An 18,209-nucleotide genomic window follows, 5' to 3' on the forward strand; every position below is an offset into this window, starting at 1 on the left:
ATTCATTACAAATACACATGAAGAGGAATAATTACGTACATATGTGTGCGTTTGTATGTGTACAGTGCTAGCCCAGATATATATATATATTATATAATAAAAACTAATTAAAATAATGTCGACCAAAAGAAAATTGTAAAATGCATTTCAAAACGAAAGTGAATTTCATTAGCACGGATTTTGTAGTTAATGTTAAATCTAAACACACACATACATAAATGGGGAAAAAAAAGTTGAAATGTAGGATTCTAGGCCACAATGAATTGTAATTTCATAAAAAAATGAAACATGAAAATATATTTATTAATTACAGATTTAATTGATAAAAAAAAATTAATATAGATGTATATTATCGTAGCTAGGATCTTAAATTTAAACAAACACTTCGTATTTTGGCTGCTGCTTTGCAACTCTGTTGCTAAATTTGAAATATAAGAATTTAGTAATTTAGCAAAGAATATGTATTTATAAATCTGGACCGATGTTGATAACTCTTTGCACCGAGCGTGTCTATCTTCCAACTTATAACTGAGGCTATATAGACCCAGGGATCCGTATTACACATTTTTACAGTCGTATAGTTCCATAGGTTTTTTTCATTTTTTTTTCTTATTTTGTCTCATCAAAATAAGGCCTCTTTAGAAGAAATCCCTTTCAAGACATTTGGGGATATCTCCTTCTGCCTGTCCGTCAGGCTGTGATACGCACAATAGCTCCGATTTTGTTCAAACTTGGTTCATAGTAATATTCTTACCAAACTTATATCAAGTTCAGAGATGGTCCATATTGATCAAATACTTTTGGTAGCTCCCTTACAACCAGCCGATACTATATGTATCAAATTTGGCAGTTTTCAATTTAGACAAATCCGTGAAAAATGGAGCGAAAATCATAAAATACCGAATAGCGGAAGGTACCGTTATATGGCGGCTATGCCAAAACGTGAACCGATATATCTTATTTTTAATACCAAGCCATATGGGGGCTATAAAAAACGTGGACCTATACATACAATGATTTGCCACCGGAGATACAACTCGTTATGACCTACAGTTACCAATTTTTAGACAAATCCGTGAAAAAATGGGATTGAAAATCATCAAAATACCGAATATCTGGAGGACCCTCATATGGCGGCTATTCCAAAACGTGGACCGATATATCTTACTTTCAATACCAACTATCCTAGACACAATACAAATTGTTCTGCTAAATTTTAAAGCTCATTGTCAAATAATGTGAGCTATATCGTGATTTCAACAGACGGACATCGTTAAATTGACTTAGAATTTTATGCTGAGAATAAATAAATAAATAAAAATTAAAATTAATACGGGGAGGTATATAGGGGCTATACGAAGACTTGGACCTGCATATTTAATTTTCTGTCACAAATTTAAGCACCCATTAGGAACTACATATACGAAATTTGAAACCACTCTGGTGGATAATGTTGCTAAAATCAGCAAAATACCGAGGATCGGGAGGTATCGTTATATGAAGGCTATACCAAAACGTGAATTCATATAGCTCTTATTCAGTACCAAAAGTTCTGCAGACCATTTGAAATTTTAGTGAAATTTTATCCACCTTAAAGTAGGTTTGGTCGGAAGCTGTGGGGTGAACTCCACAGACGGAAAGATGGATGGGCATCGTTAAATCGACATATAAGCTATTTGGTGCACAATTAACCCAAAATCGGTTGAAGATATACAGGGTGAGATAAAAAACTGCAACAAAGCCATAACGCCATAATTTTTATATATTTTTTTAAATTTTATTGAATGAAAGCAAAAATGTCGAAAATAGCATCAAATTTTAGAATAAATTGTTCGAATTGGTCACCTTTGGCACGAATTATGCTCTTCAAACGGCCAATGAACCCACGCCATCACCATGGCCGGCGCTTGAGTTCAGCTGACCTCTTTGGCAAGTAAACAGGATCATTTTGTTTGTTTACAAACTGCTAGACAACGAATGTTTTCTAATCGGAGACGGAGAAAACCAAATTGGGCATTCCATCACTTTCGGCCAAGCGAAGTCACTCTTTAGCTCTTTTGTATCTATTTTCTTTCTGTGCGATGTAAGTTTATGCACTTTTTGGAAGTTCAATGGCTTCACCCAAATTTTTCAATATTTGCCGAATGGAATATTGCAATATGTTCAGCTCACGAGCCATTTTTCGGCCACTGCGACGCGGGTTTCGATCAAGTCGCTTCTTTACTTTTCAAACCATTTCTGCTGATGTTGCTGTTTACTTCAGTCCACTTCCTTGGCGTCGGGCTACGCTACCAGTATTACGGTAACGAGCGATGGTACGAGACACAAAATATTTATTCACATTTAAATGCTGGAGTGCTCCAACGATAGCCACTTGTGGTTATCAAGCCAAATATAAAGAAATCACACTATCACGCTTGAATTCCATCACAAATATTTTTTTTTTTTTTTTTTTTTTTGGAAAATTCTCACCAATATGCTTTTCTTACTTGTACACAATATAATGACCTGTCACTGGAATAATTTTAACAGCTGTCGGTCGAGTGGCTTAGAAATGACAGCAGTCTGAAGTTGGTTGCAGTTTTTTCATCTCACCCTGTACCTTCTTGCAAAAAATGACAAAATTAGTCTCACTCTTTGGTATAACTCCACATCTGTCGAATTTTAGGATCCACAGATCCATATATATGCAGCTACAACCAATATTTTTGTAATCTACACACTTTTTCCAGTGTTATGGAAAAACTTTAAGAGTGCTAAGAACATAAACTCTTTCAACAATATACTGCGAAACTGCTAACGAAAGGGGGAACTCTAAGAGTTTATGTCTACTGCAGTTAGAAGTGAAAATATGAATAGGGTAAGTGTGCCTAAGTTCGGCATGTCCCAGTAGTCGGCACTTTTTATTTTTAAGTCCAAATAAATGAAACTATTATAACTAAATGTATTTTGTTTACTTCAAATATATTGCCAGCCACCTTTGTGTACAATTTCGCTAAGAAAAGATGATTTTTTCTAATAAAAATTAAATTTTTTTCTGTGAAGGTCCTCAACAATCCATATTCTTAAGAAAAGTACAATAAAGACGTCGAATCAGTTTAACTAAACAAAAATATTATATTTTAATGAATTAATTTATTATTATTATTAATTATTCTTACAAAAAAATTGGTACGCCGACTGTTGGCACATGCCATACCGACAATTGGCAAGTGGTGCCGACTACTGGCAAAAAAGCATTGTTTTAATAAAACTACAAATTTATGAAATTTAATAAAAAGTTATTAAAACTTTATTTATTATTGCAAAAGCTATACAAAATTTTGAATCTGATTAAATTAACTTTGTAATAATTGAAAAGTTTCACTCAGAATGGTGAGCGATTAAAAAAGCGAAAATCCTAAAGGTGCCGACTACTGGTACACTTACCCTATGTCATTAAGTAAAAAATGTCGATAGTACTACTAACCTTAACATTCAATCTAAAAAAGTATTTGGAAGGAATTTGAAAATTAAAAAAAATGGGTTGAAAAATACAGTTAAAATCAATTAAAAATATCGAATACAGGGAGTTATGAAACATTTTATGGAAGCTATATCTAAATCTGACCCGATTTTCATCAAATTTAAAGTACTTATTTCTAGGATGTATTCAGTCGAAATTACCAAATTCAGTTCATTTGTACTGATATTAGCTATTTGGTGCACAATAAACCTAATATCGGACAAAGATAAGTATGGCAGCTATATCCAAATCTGATTCTATCTCGATAAAATTTGAGAGAAGTTTTTCTAAGCTGTATCTTGTATCTGGTACCAAAGATCATTGTAGTGGAGTGCATATGCATGTGCAGAAATTCAGTTCATTTGGATTAATATTGACCATTTTGTGTTAATTAACCCGAAATCGGTTGACGATGTCGCTATGTGGTGTAAGGTATGAAAACACAAACTTACTTCACTCAACTTTCCAGTAGCTTATTTTCTGAGTTACCGAAGGATATCGGTAATGATAAATCGCAAAATTATGAATTAAAAGTGCAAATTACAGTTGACAACACTGTTGCTAACGGTAAGACCTACCGACTACTTTATTTTGGACCGAGAAATGTCTTTAAATTCTGAATCAATAAGCATTTTAAAGTTATAAAATATAGTCCGAACTATACCATAAGCACACATTTTCGTTTGAGATAAATTCATCTTTTGTTGTAAATTGTTTTGAACGTAAAAGCACGAAATCTATATCTTCAACGAGGATATGAAACAAGCAATCGTTTATAACGGTGTTGTCTCTATACACATATATATTTAAAATGCATGGTATAACATAATTTACTTCCAAAATGAACAAAATTATAAACTTACCTCTCCGAACAAAAAAACCCAATTCCAAACGAAATTGCGAACAATTTGACTGAAAGAAAAATAAATAAATTCATAAATAAAACAATTATTAAGTTTCAATAAACGAAACAATTGAGGTATTGTTGCGTTTTTTTTTTTTTGCTTAAACGGAATGTCATAAACGAATCCAATTACAGATTCAGTATTCGACAATAATGAAAAGTGAAAATGCACAAAAAATGCCACAGCAAATACAAAACGAGAAATACGAAAACTGATATGGAATTGAACTGAAAAATATTGCAAAAATTAAAAAAGACAAACAGAAACAACAACAAAAAATAAAACTGCAATTTGAAAACGCATTGCGAATAGAATAGAATGTCTTCCTGTAAGTGGGTACAACTTTTTGTACAGTAGCCAAATGTTGAATTAGAATTTTTGTTTATATAGGTTATAATGTAATTATAACCGTTACATAAAAATGTATGTATGGAAAAAAATAGCTTGCAAATAATTTCGGAGGATAAAATACACACAGAAGACATACCGAAGCTCTTGAATATAATTCATATAAAGAAGAGAATTTTTTAATCGCTTCTGTTATAACTCATGGACCAAACACTGTAGTGGTTTTTTATATGAATATGCACCAAATGTATGGCGATAGACAAAAGTTATGCATTCATTACATTTGACGGTGACAACAATAACAACAGCAACAATAAACACACATGCTATGCCGATTCGATAAGTTTCAATGCGATGCAATTTGGTCCCTCCATTTTAGAGTGCATTCGACAAAAACAGCAGCAACAACAAAAAACAAAAAAAATACACCAACCAAATGAATTGTTCGTTCGCTCTGTCGGCGACAACCACTTTTTTGTTTATGAATTTTTTATTATTTTTATAGAGTATTTTTTCTTGTTCTTGTTGTTACCTCTATTTGCAAATATCAAGGCCATGACTTTTTTCTGTTGAAATACATATGATTTGGTCTTCGTTGTTGTTTTTGTTGCAGAATATTGAATATTTCGTTACAGCTAACATTAGTTTTGAAGTCAAATAATGAAGGTTTGTTTGACTTATATGGAGAATTAAACGGGAAGGGGAGATAAATAGGAAGGAAATATAATAGTTAAAATTTAATTAGGGAGCTTGGAACTAATAGAAACGGCTGCATTCCTTGTGAGAAATAAGGTTGACTCACAGGGTGAGATGAAAAAACTGCAACCATCTTCAAGCTGCTGTAATTTCTAAGCCACTCGACCGACATCTGTTAAAATTATTCCAGTGACAGCTCACTATATTGTTTACAAGTGTACAAAAGCATTTTGGTTAGAATTTTCCGGAAAAAAGATATTCGCGATGGAATTCAAGGGTGAAAATTTGATTCCTTTTTATTTTGCTGGCTATCGTTAGAGCACTACAGCATTTAAATGTGAATAAATCTTTTGTGTCTCGTTACCTTGAAACTGGTAGCGTAGCCCGACGTTAAGGAAGTGAATGGAAGAAAACAGCAACTTCAGCAGAAATGGTTCGAAAAGTAAAGAAGCTACTTGATCGAAAACCGCATCGCAGTGGCCGAAAAATGACTCGTGAGCTGAACATATCGCAATATTCCATTCGGCAAATACTGAAAAATGAGCCATTGAAATTCCAATAAGTGCAAGATCTTACACAGCAACAAAAAGAAAATAAACTCAAAAGAGCTAGAGAGCTGCTTCGCTTGGCCGAACGTGGTGAACTGCCGAATTTGTTTTTCTCCGATGAGAAAACATTCATTGTCCAGCAGTTTGTAAACAAACAAAATGATCGTGTTTACTTGCCAAAGAGGTCAGCTGAAAATGTGCACCTTCGGTTGGCCACCAGAATTCAAGCACCGACCATTGTGATGGTGTGGCTCCCATAACAGCCGATGGTCGCTCTCCGCTCGTATTAGTCGTCCGTGGCATCAGAATAAATGACGAATATTATTGCTAAAATATTCTCGAGGGTGTAATAAAGCATTGGACACTCAAACATTTTTACGGCAGACCTTGGACATTCAAACAGGACTCAGCACCATCGCACTCAGCACGCGCCACCCAAGAATGGTTGGCACAATGGCCACTAAAATCGTCGGATACCAATCCGATGGACTATTGTGTCTGGAGTATTTTGGAAAGCAGTTTTGGCACTAAAAATACCAAAGTGTCGATCAAGCAAGCGCTTCGCCGGATGCGCCAAGCTACCGCAGAGCAACATTCGGGAAGCTTGTGAGGGTTTCATTGGCCATTTGAAGGCCATAATTCGTGCAAAGGTGGCCAATTCGGACAAATCTAAAATCATTCTAAAATTTGATACTATTTCCGACTTTTTTGCTTTCATTCAATAAATTGAAAAAAAATGTAAAAGTTCTGGTGTTTGACTTTGTTGCAGTTTTTTTTTTTTATTTTACCCTGTACTGTGGTTTCGTTGTGAATTGTAAAAGGAGTTCTGGGTAGAATGCCATTCCCAGCTCAGAGTAATTTTAATTGATGCCTTAAAAAATGCGCCTCATCGAAATAAGATTTTGTCCCCGGCCTTCTTTGCTTCAGATCATTTGGAGTCGATCTAGCGATGTCCCTCCATCATTTTTTCTGGGCTGTGTGCATGACAGCTCTCGAAGGAGCTTCCCTCATTTCCAAAATTTTTAAAATTTAAGACTCCTCGCAACCTGTGCACTATAGGTAGAAAGTACTATTATGTATATTATGTTTATTATATTGAAGATAAAAAACGAAAAATATTTTTTTTGTTGATTGGAAAATAGCTTCAAGACCCTTGCAATAATTAAAATCTGTTCTACCAAAAAGTGTACCTACATTGATAATTTTTATACCCTCAAACATAGTGTGGTGTATTTTGGATTTCACCTGTAAGTTCTTTTCAGCGTTTCTGTAGAATGGAAATGTTGGTATTTTTTCGCACTAAAGTAGTGGGCCATTCTACCCACTGTCGCAAACTCTAGCATCATGCGAGATTTCGTGTTCTATTTGTGACTTTTATAATGGCTGCAAAATCAGGAACATTTGTATTTGTTGGTCCATTTCAACCCCAAATATATTGCGGGCATCTTTAAAAACAATAGGCCTAGCCCTTCTGAGACTAATAATACCGTTATGCATTTTCGTGAGGATCGTGCGATAATTACAATCTGAAACCGAAATCTGTGTTGTAAGTTAAAAAAAAAAAAACATTACAAAATTACACTTCAATATTATAAGTCAAATTGAAAAAATCGCACGTGATAAAAAATAAGAAAAAAACCAGTAAAGGAAGTCTTAAAGTCGGGCGGGGCCGACTTTATGATACCCTACACCACTTTGCTAATTAAGTAGAGCTCCATATAACAATTAAAAGTTTTTATGGGAGAATTCAATCAAACACGCTATGATTATAATTATAATTTAAAGTTGAAAGGACTAAATATGCCCAAGCATTTGTATCTTTCAAATTCGGAATTGTATTGCCCATTTAGTGCACAATTAACTTTAAATCGGATAAAGATATATATGGGAGCTATATCCAAATCTGAACCGATCTCGATAAAATTTGGCAAAGATATTTCTGAGCTGTATTTGATATATTTCCCTGAATATCGTTGTTACGGAGTGCATATTACGCTTGTGGGTAACAAATATAACAAATCGGATGAATAATATATATGGAAGCTATAGATATATCTGAACCGATCTTCACCAAATTTGACATACTAGCTTCTAGACTCAATTCGGTCGTAAGTGTCAAATTCCATCCCATTTGGACAAATATTAGACGTTTGGTGCACAATAAAAGGTAAATCGGACGAAGTTATATATGGGAGCTATATCCAAATCTGAACCGATCTCGATAAAATTTAGCAAATGTATTTCTGAGATGTATTTGATATATTTCCGGTGCACAATAAAAGGCAAATCGGACGAAGATATACATGGGAGCTATATCTAAATTTTGACCGATTATCTCCAATTTCAATAGGGTTCGTCCTTGGGCCAAACAAAAGATCTTTGCAAAATTTCATCTAGATCGGGCAATAAATGCGACCTGTACTTTGTTTACAAAATCGACTCAGAATGTGATTCTATGCAGATCATCAAAAGGAAATATGGGTCTATCTCGTTTCCTTCTGCCTGTTACAGACAAATGCGCAAAGACATAATGCCCTGACCACCTTCTGGTGTAGGGTATAAATATCACAAAATACTAGAAAATCTATATTGGCATCTTTTTATGCGATTTTTCAGATTTTATTTCGTGGGACTTAGAATATATATTGAAATGTACATCTAAGATTTAAATAAATAAATAAATAAAATTCTTTGATGCCAAGATGGCATTCTAAATTGTCAAAATCGGTCCAGCCATTCTTGAGATATAAGCATTCTAGCTAACATCGCCTTCCTTCGTGAATACACATTGTATATATTTCGCTATATATATCCGATACATTTACTATCGGCATCTACGTAACGGTCAGAATTGACCTGTTCGTCTATTTGTGATTTTGCCGGGATTAAAAATATTTGCGGTTTAATGAAAAATTTGACTTTTAGTTTATACAAATGTTATGGTCTATTTTTCCCACTAAATATTACCCGATGACCATCCAAATTAGAAGACTCCTGCTCAGCCCTAAGCTCTAGTCCCCTGCTAACTTCCGAGTCGGTTGGTCTATAATTGTCACCCGCAAAACAACTGCAACATCAAACCATTTCAACCCCTAAATATTATTCGATCGTCTCCAAAAGCAATAGGCTTCTATTCTGTACATAACCCCACCTTCATTATCAATTTCGTAAGGATCGGGCCATAATTGCGACCTGTAGCGTAACAACAGACGGACGAGATAGGAAGATCCATATATACCCTCCGATGTGGGAAGCCATTATTTCGAGGTGTTACATAGTTTTTGGCCCAATCAAACTTTGAATAACCCCAACACATAGTGTTGCAGGGTATAAATACAAATTTACAAAAGTAGGTTGTGTTAATTGTCAATGCATTTAAAATAAATTTCGTTTGCAAACACTTGACTGCACCAAATAAATGTGTGAATATCGTCTATTGTAATGTAAATATATAAACAACTGAAGTCTTTGTTAACAAAAGTCATATTTTGTTGCTAAGTCTAAATAGTAGGTGGTATTGTAAAAAGTTATTTTTATTGAATTCCAAAATTTCTTAAATGGGTGAGGTGTAAGGTATAAACAGTGTCGTTGGAAATTGAAGCAGGGGTCAACAAGACGGTCAATGCACTTCAGTAGCCAGAGGCGATTCTGCGCCACACAGCGCTTTCAACAAAAAGTTCCATTTTTTCATTTTCGTCTTATGAGCCAAAAATCTCTTATCGAATTTGACTTTTCAATTCAAAACATATTTAAAGATCGAGTTGCAGGCATTATTATTATATCAGACATTATTCACCGGAGTTCTTTCAAATTTCGTTTTTATACCCTACACCACAAGGTGGTCAGGGTATTATGTCTTTGTGCATTTGTTTATAACAGGCAAAAGGAAACGAGATAGACCCATAGTTCCGTCCGTCCGTCTGTCCATGTATTCTTGTGAACAAAATGCAGGTCGCATTTATTATCCGATTGAGATTAAATTTTGCAAACAACATTTGTTTGGCCCAAGGACGAACCCTATTGAAATTGGAGATAATCGGTAAAAATTTAGATATAGCTCCCATATATATCTTCGTCCGATTTGCCTTTTATTGTGCACCAAACGTGTAATATCAGCCCGAATAGTATGCACATATAACCAACTTAGGCCTGAAAATAAGTATGCCAAATTTTATCAAAATCGGTTCAGATATAGCTATAGCTCCCATATATATTGTTCATCCGATTTGTTATTTTTGTCCTCCGCAGCCGTAATATGTAACAACAATATTTGGGGAAATATATCAAATGCAGCTCAGAAATACCTTTGCTAAATTTTATCGAGATCGGTTCAGATTTGGATATAGCTCCCATATATAACTTCGTCCGATTTACCATTTATTGTGCACCAAACATCTAATATTTGTCCAAATGGGATGGAATTTGGCACATACGACCGAATTTAGTCTAGAAGTAGTATGCCAAATTTGGTGAAGATCGGTTCAGATTTAGTTATAGCTCCCATATATATTGTTCATCCGATTTGTTATATTTGTTACCCACAGCCGTAATATGCACTCCGTAACAACGATATTCAGGGAAATATATCAAATACAGCTCAGAAATATCTTTGCCAAATTTTATCGAGATCGGTTCAGATTTGGATATAGTTCCCATATATATTTTTATCCGATTTCCAATTAATTTCGCACCAAATAGGCAATACAATTCCGAATTTAAGAGATACAAATGCTTCGGCATATTTAGTCCTTTGAATTTTAAATTATAATTATAATCATAGCGTGTATGATTGAATTCTCCCATAAAAACTTTTAATTATTAAGTGGAGCTCAACTAAATTAGCAAAGTGGTGTAGGGTATCATAAAATCGGCCCCGCCCGACTTTAGGACTTTCTTTACTGGTTAGAACTACAGTCTATCAGTGTCTCCCTATATTCGGTACTATTTGACGATCTTAGATACAATATTCATTGAAATTATTTCAAATTTCGTATTAGAAGTTCCCAATAGGTACTACAGCCTGTGGCAGAAAATTGTCTACGCAGGTCCAGGTCTTCGTATACATTTTTCAACCAATTTTTATACCCTCAGTCACTTGATACGGCCAAAACGTGCCTCATCGTAATAACGGGTTTAGACCCCAGGGGATGGATTCTTGTTCTATGAAAATATAAAATGAAAAATATTTCCTTTATAAAATTTTTCATTTGACATTTCTTCCATTATAAATGTTTTCATTTCACATTTTCATAAAACGAGAATTGAGGCCCAGGTCTCTTTGGACCAAGTTCGTTTCAGGACATTTGGAGTCGATCTGGCGATGTCCGTCCGTCTATCTGTCTGGCTGGAAAACTCTCGAAGGGAGTTTCCGATTTGATCCTAACTAGGTACATCATAATATTATTGTCAAACTTAGATCGAGTTCGGAGATGGGCAATAACGGCCCACTCCTTCTGGTACCTTCCACACAAAATGTCAATATTATCAAAGAAAATAATTTAAAAGGATAATCCGATTTAGTTCAAACTTGGCAAAGTCTAATATTTGCGTCAGTTCTAGGTATTGTGCAAAAATGGATAATATCGGTCTACTCCATCAAGTGCCACCCCTGCAAAGGGTCAACACTCCTTCTGGTACCTTCCACACAAAATGTCAATATTTTCAAAGAAAATAATTTAAAAGGATAATCCGATTTAGCTCAAACTTGGCAAAGTCTAATATTTGCGTCAGTTCTAGGTATTGTGCAAAAATGGATAATATCGGTCTACTCCATCAAGTGCCACCCCTGCAAAGGGTCAACATTTTGAATAATTGTAACTCTTACAAAATGTGATGTAAGAGTCCGATTGTCTTCAAATTTCACACATCCCAATATTTTCATTAACCCAAGGTCTGGTGTTAAGATGGTCCTCTAAATCGGTCCTCTCCTTCTGGTACCTCCCACACAAAAGGTCGAAATTTTCAAAAAAAAAAAAATTGTTGCACAAAAAGTGAAGAGATAGTCCGATTTTGCTTTAACTTTGCAAATCCTAATATTTGCATCAGTGCTAGGTCAGGTGCAAAAACGGACAATATCAGTCCACTCTATCAAGTACCTCCCCCACAAATGGCCAAAATTTATAATAATTACAACTCTTATAAAATGTGATGTAAGAGTCCAATTGTCTTCCAATTTCACACATCCCAATATTTTTGTCAACCCAAGGTCTAGTGTTAAGTTGGAATATATCGGTGCACTTCGTCTGGTACCTTCCACACAAAGGCTCAACATTTTGAATAACCATGAAGCTCATAAAGCACGAAATTAACATCCAATTCCATTCAAGACTTGGTACATCTCAATATTTCCGTCAACATAAGATCTGCTATAAAGATGATAGGAATCGTACAATTTCTTTTGCTACCTGCCCCCATAGGGCTCAAGATTTTGAAAAACAAAACGCTCAAAGTAAGCGAAATAAGCATCCAAATCTCTTACAATTTCACACATACAAATACAATTTCTGTTGTGCATATAATATATAAATATTTGTGAACCCCTTCTGGTACCTCACTCACAAAAGGTCACAAATTTCAATACTTTTATCTGTCATAACTTGCGAAACAAGTCAGCGATTCTTTACAACTTCCTATATATATATATCGACTATACCTGGTACCTCATGCAAATATTAACATTTTCTATCACATGTGCCATAAAAAGTGAAGGGAGTTACTAGCCTGTTACTGGAATGGCTTAGGACAAATGTTGCATATGCAGACCCACGTCTTCATGTAGACCCCAATATAACGGCTATATTCGGTAATTTTAAGATTTTAAATATATTTTACGGATTTTGTTTTTTTAGAAAGATTCCAAATTCGTTCCAAATGGTGGAGGGTGTTCAAAGTTCGGCCCGGCCGAACTTACTGCTTTTTACGTGTTTTACATTAACATGGAAAGATCCGAGTCCGCAAGCTTTACATTGTAGTTATCTGGCATGGGGGTTTCAATATTTAAAATTCGGAAAATTTTAAATATTCGAAACAAAAAATTAAAATAATTTTATTGATATAGTCCAAAACTTGACCACGACTAGTCGCATCGAAAACTATTCGAATTAAACCACCTTTACCAAAGACACCTAATACCATTTTAAAAAAATTGCAGTCTGTTTATCGACTAATAATTAAAATTGTTCAAATGTTCCATTTGTATTTTTTTTTTTTTTTGTTTAAATAACAGACACGAGTATTAAATGAAATATCATTTGCGATTATTTTCATTTGTTTGCATTTTTTTAGGTTCTACTTTGCAAATTGACTTACAAAACTAGTTTTTGATCTGTTTCTGTATTTAGTTAAACTGAACCCCAAAGGAAAAAACAAATAATCGACAATGAATAAAAAATTCATAGCGCATTTTGTATTTTAATTTACATAACAACCTCATGGAAACTATTTGATATTTACGTAAATGTTTTACATTTTGTTCGAAAATAAATAACAAAAAAGAAACGAAAAGAATTCAAACACCTTAAATAGCTGACAAATTAATTTCATATTTTTTTTAAAAAACACTAATATTTGCATTGCATTCGTTAAAAATGACCCATTGTTGAAACACCTTTTGTCGCTGCCGTAAAATATGTCGTCATATTTCACGTCTACCGACAAGGCTCAGAGAGATAGACAAAGAATGATTATGATGATTCTGCCATTCAGTTAACTTGCCATTGATCATGACCCAATTGTATCGATCTATTGCACAGAACGTCAAATCAACCAAAATGTCCAATACTAAAATCATGTCCATGCCTCTTTCACTGCGTTCGGATATCGTAAACTAAAACAATCTAACCACCATCCAACAAGTCGTAACAAAATCGGTTTCTGATTTAACGACATAACTCCACCATACGTCCGTAACTCCAGCAGAGCCAGCTAAAGAGAGCTCTAGAGAGTGCATGGAGGAAGCATGAAAAATACTTTGATAGAAAACAACAACGACAACGAAAAATGCACAAAAAACTACAGGAAAAACACAATTAATCGCACATTTTAGTATCGACAACAAAGCATTGCTAAAGGCCTCTAAAGTGTTTCGAATGTTAAGAACAGCATAAATTCTCAATTTTTATGTTTATGGCTTAACCAGAAAATGACATGATCTGCAGTCAACAAGATTTTTTGATGTTTTCAAAAGCAAAAAAAGATTGACGAATTCTTTGCGCAGTACTAATTTTAGGTTTGGGATGTCGTTTTAAAATTCGGAGTCGAACGAGTTATTAAGGGATTCTAACAGTTTTTTTTTTTTTTTTTGATGAAATAAACATTCGCAAAAAATAGCAAGTTAAAAAGTATAAGTCGAAGTTGCCACCAGATGTATACCTTCAGCCAATGTTCGATTATTAACAAAGTCAAACGCCATAATTTTTAATTTTTTTAAAATTTTAAAAAATGTCGGAAATAGCATCAGATTTTAGAATAAGTTTAGATTTGTTCGAATTGCTCACCTTTGTCACGAAATATGGCCTTCAAACGGCCAATGAAACCATCACACTCTGCCCGAATGTTGCTCTGTGGTATTTTGGCTCATTCGCGGCGAAGCGTTTGCTTTGATATTTTTAGTACCAACCTTGCTTTCCAAACACACACCAGACCCAATAGTCCAACGGATTGGTATCCGGAGATTTTGGTGGTCATTGTGCGCTGGAAATGAAGCGAGGAACCCCATTTTTATACCCTCCACCATACTATGGAGGGTATATTAACTTTGTCATTCCGTTTGTAACTCCTCGAAATACTCATGTCAGACCCAACAAAGTATATATATTCTTGATCAGCGTAAAATTCTAAGTCGATTTAGCCATGTCCGTCTGTCTGTCTGTCTGTCTGTCTGTCTATCTGTCCGTCTGTCTGTTGTAATCACGCTATCTTTCGAACGAATTGAGACAGAAGGCTAAAATTTTACACACGGGTCTATTTTTCCAGTAGGCAGGTTAAGTTCGTAAATGGGCCATGTAGGTCCACGTTTTCATATAGCCCCCATATAACGGTACCTCCTGATATTCCGTATTTTGATGATTTTAGCGACATTTCCACCGGAATTGTTTCAACTTTGGTATTTGAGATTCGTAATGGATACTACAGCCTAAGACAGAAAATTGTCTGTGCAGGTCCACGTCTTCGTATAGCCCCCATATAACGGTACCTCCCAAAATTCGGAATTTTGATGATTTTAGCGCCATTATTCACCGGAATTGGTTCAAATTACGTATTTAGAGTTCGTAATGGGAATTACTGTCTGTGACAGAAAAATGTCTATGCTGGTCCAGGTCTTCCTATAGGCCCCATATATCAGTACCTCCCTATATCCGGTATTTTTACGAGTCTAGGTACAATACCCACCGAAATTGTTAGAGATATCGTATTTGTCGTTAGCAATGGATGCTATAGCCTGTGACAGAAAATTGTCTATGCTGGTCCAGGTCTTCGCACAGCTCCGATATAATGGTACCTCCCTATATACGATATTTTGATGATTTTAGCTACATTATTCACCGTTTATTCCAAGTTTCGAATTTGAATATGGTAATGGCTAATGGCAAACAATGCCTATGTAGGTCCACGTCGTATAGACCCCAATATAACGGCAATATTCGGTATTTTTAAAATTTAAATGAATTTTTTAAGGATTTTATTTTTTAAGAATTTCCAAATTCGTTCCAAATGGTGGAGAGTATTCAAAGTTTGGCCCGGCCGAACTTACTGCTTTTTAACTTGTTTAACCATTCTTTGGTGGCGCGTGCTGAGTGCTGCTGGAATATCCAAGGTCTGCGAACAACATGTTTGCGTGCCCAAGTTTTTAATACAGCCTCCTGAATATTTTCGCGATAATATTCGGCATTTACTCTGATACCACGGTCGATTAATTCGAGCGGAAAGCGAAGAGGTGTGGGCACACCATCACCATGTTCGGCCCTTGAGTTCTGGTGGCCAACCGAAGGTGCACATTTTCAGCTGACCTCTTTGGCAAGCAAACACGATCATTTTGTTTGTTTACAAACTGAGAAAAGCAAATTCGGCAGTTCACTACTTTCGGCAAAGCGAAGCAACTCTTTAGCTCTTTCGAGTCCACACGATGGAGTGGACCGATAGCAATTTCTTTTTTCTATTTGAAAATTTAAGTGTTTCCCAAATAGTTTTGCCTTGCTGCTTAATTTTGGTGACTTGACCGATGTGCTGTAAATACCGAATATGTTTGCCTCGTGTGGCAAATTACTATGTTTCAATAGAATTGCCTGAAAAGTACTCCCTCTGAGTACTTTACCCCCGGGAAGATAATTGTCTGTATAGGTCCACAATACTTCCACGATATTTTGATGTATAAGCGACATTATGTACCGGAATTATTTTAGATTTCGTATTTGAAGTTTGGAATCGTAACTACAGCATATGCCAAAAGATGACTTATCCAACACAAGTTCCTTTCGAATGGTAGAGTGTATAAAAAGTTTGGCCCGGACGAATTTAGCTTCTTTTTTACTTATTAATATCTTAAACCCTCTAGACATTCACCGGTTTCATCACAACAAGGTCCATTTTTTTATACCCTCCAGCATACTATGGAGGGTATATTAATTTTGTCATTCCGTTTGTAACTCCTCGAAATACTCATGTCAGACCCAACAAAGACGTCCGTCTGTCTGTCCATCTGTCTGTCTGTCTGTTGTAATCACGCTATCTTTCGAACATATTGAGATAGAAGGCTAAAATTTTGCACACATGTATATTTTTTTCCAGTAGGCAGGTTAAGTTCGTAAATGGGCCATGTAGGTCCAAGTTATCATATAGCCCCCATATAACGGTACCTCCCGATATTCGGTATTTTGATGATTTTACCAAAATTATTCACCGGAATTGTTTCAGCTTTGGCATTTGAAGTTCGTAATGGATACTACAGCCTAAGACAGAAAATTGTCTGTGCAGGTAAACGTCTTCGTGTAGCCCCCATATAACGGTACCCCCCGGTATTCGGTATTTTGCTACATTTTAGCGAAATTGTTTACCGGAATCGTTTCAAATTTGGTATTTGAAGTTCGTAATGGATACTACATCCTAAGTCAAAAACTGAGCCACGTAGGTCCACGTCTACATATAGCCCCCATTTAACGGTACCTCCCGATATTCGGCATTTTGATGATTTTAGCGACATTATTTACCGGAATCGTTTCAATTTGGTATTTGAAGTTCGTAATGGATACTACATCCTAAGACAGAAAATTATCTGTGCAGGTCCACGTCTTCGTGTAGTCCCCATATAACCGTACCCCCCGATATTCGGTATTTTGATGATTTTACCGACATTATTCACCGGAATTGTTTCAAATTTGGCATTTAAAGTTCGTAATGGATACTACAGCCTAAGACAGAAAATTATATGTGCAGGTCCACGTCTTCGTGTAGCCCCCACATAACGGTACCCCCCGATATTCGATATTTTGATGATTTTAGCGACATTGTTTACCGGAATCGTTTCAAATTTGGTTCTTGAAGTTCGTAATGGATACTACATCCTAAGTCAAAAAATGAGCCATGTAGGTCTACGTCTACATATAGCCCCCATTTAACGGTACCCCCCGATATTTGGTATTTTGATGATTTTAGCGACATTATTTACCGGAATCGTTTCAAATTTGGTATTTGAAGTTCGTAATGGATACTACATCCTAGGACAGAAAATTATCTGTGCAGGTCCACGTCTTCGTGTAGCCCCCCTTATACCGTACCCCCCGATATTCGGTATTTTGATGATTTTAGCGACATTATTTGTTTCAAATTTCGCATGTGAAGTTCGTAATGGATACTTCAGCCCATGCCAGAAAATTGTCTGTGCAGGTTTACGTGTTCGTGTAGCCCCCATATAACGGTACCCCCGATATTCGGTATTTTGATGATTTTAGCGACATTATTTACCGGAATCGTTTCAAAATTGGTATTTGAAGTTCGTAATGGATACTACATCCTTAGTCCTTAGCCATGTAGGTCCACGTCTACATATAGCCCCCATATAACGGTACCCCCCATATTCGGTATTTTGATCGTTTTAGCTACATTATTAACAGATTTTTCTTCAAGTTTCGCATTTAAATATTGTAATAACTTATGACAAAAGTTGCCTATGCAGGTCCACGTCGTCGGTATTTTTAAGATTTTAACAGAATT

General features: G+C 35.4%; 1 protein-coding gene across 1 annotated transcript in view; it reads right to left on the bottom strand.

Annotated features, from left to right (window-relative positions):
* LOC101898716 (mushroom body large-type Kenyon cell-specific protein 1) overlaps positions 1-18,209 on the bottom strand; it is a 387,162-nt gene that overhangs the window by 318,710 nt on the left and 50,243 nt on the right. The window contains exon 3 of the mRNA XM_059126942.1: positions 4,369-4,417. The gene's annotated coding sequence lies outside the window, so the exon portion shown is untranslated. The remainder of the gene's footprint in view (positions 1-4,368; positions 4,418-18,209) is intronic.

Source organism: Musca domestica, unplaced genomic scaffold (genome assembly GCF_030504385.1).
Source record: "Musca domestica strain aabys unplaced genomic scaffold, Musca_domestica.polishedcontigs.V.1.1 4, whole genome shotgun sequence".
NCBI lineage: Eukaryota > Metazoa > Arthropoda > Insecta > Diptera > Muscidae > Musca > Musca domestica.